This window comes from Palaemon carinicauda, chromosome 30 (assembly GCF_036898095.1).
Source record: "Palaemon carinicauda isolate YSFRI2023 chromosome 30, ASM3689809v2, whole genome shotgun sequence".
NCBI lineage: Eukaryota > Metazoa > Arthropoda > Malacostraca > Decapoda > Palaemonidae > Palaemon > Palaemon carinicauda.
This window is the reverse complement of record NC_090754.1, coordinates 12,268,107-12,269,320: the sequence shown is the minus strand read 5'-3', so window position 1 is coordinate 12,269,320 and position 1,214 is coordinate 12,268,107. Positions and strand designations below refer to the sequence as shown.

Genomic DNA, 1,214 nt, shown 5'->3' with positions numbered 1-1,214 from the left:
TGGGCTATTTTTCCCTATTGGAGCCCTTGGGCTTATAGCATCTTGCTTTTCCCACTAGGGTTATAGCTTGGCTTGTAATAATATATATATATATATATATATGTATATATTTTTATATTTATATATATATATATATATATATATATATATATATATATATATAAATATATATATATATATATATATATACATGTACATATAAATATATATATATATATATATATATATATATATATATATATATATATATATATATATATATATACATATAAATATATATATATATGTATATATATATATATATATATATATATATATATATATATATATATATATATATATATATATATATATATATATATGTGTGTGTGTGTGTGTGTGTGTGTGTACGTGTGGTGTGTCTGTGCGTTTACGTGTGTATGTACTGTATGTATATATATATATATATATATATATATATATATATATATATATATATATATATATATATATATATATATATATAAGAATAAATGTTTATTATAAGGCAGAATTATATTCAATGAGAAAGATATAGAAGGCAGTTAGCCCTGTATTTTATATGTTTTAAAATAAGTCATGTTTCCTTTAGAAAATTGTCATTATGTATCTTACTCAGCTACTCCTTTCTACAATTATATTGTTGATACCATAAGGAAATTGATAAAATTCCCCTCTTTCCACAGGTTTGAAGCAAAAACATGTACAGGTCCTAAATGCCAGAACACACGGCTATTAAAAGGTTTAAAGCCCGCTCATGAATACCAGAGGCAATGGACAGTGACATTGCCATATCGGGAAAGACAATGCCCTAGACACTGACCATATATACCTTTGATCAGCGCCCAAGCCCCCTCTCCACTCTAGCAAGGATCTAGGAGGGCTAGGCAATGGCTGCTGGTGACTCAGTAGATAGACCTATTGGCTCTCCCAAACCCCAGTCAGGGATGTTACCACGTCGGCCACCACATCCGCTTTTTAACTGGACGGATATACGAAATAATCTATTGTGGATGAATCATTAGGCGCAAAAGAAATGCTTCAGAGTTCTGAACGTAAGAGACGATAATTTCTGTGACACGTGTATGGAATTAGAAAAAAAATAAATGTTAATTTTTGTATGTATGTTAAACCCTTATGAGAGTTGCTTAAAAACCTAAATTTAGAAATATGTAAAGTAAAAGTAGAACAACCAA

General features: G+C 28.0%; 1 long non-coding RNA gene across 1 annotated transcript in view; it reads left to right on the top strand.

Moving 5' to 3' along the window:
* The window catches only part of LOC137623672 (uncharacterized), a 24,995-nt gene extending 24,159 nt beyond the window's left edge, over window positions 1–836 (top strand). The window contains exon 2 of the long non-coding RNA XR_011040608.1: window positions 705–836. This is a non-coding gene — a long non-coding RNA (uncharacterized lncRNA). The remainder of the gene's footprint in view (window positions 1–704) is intronic.
* Window positions 837–1,214: the final 378 nt, after the last annotated feature.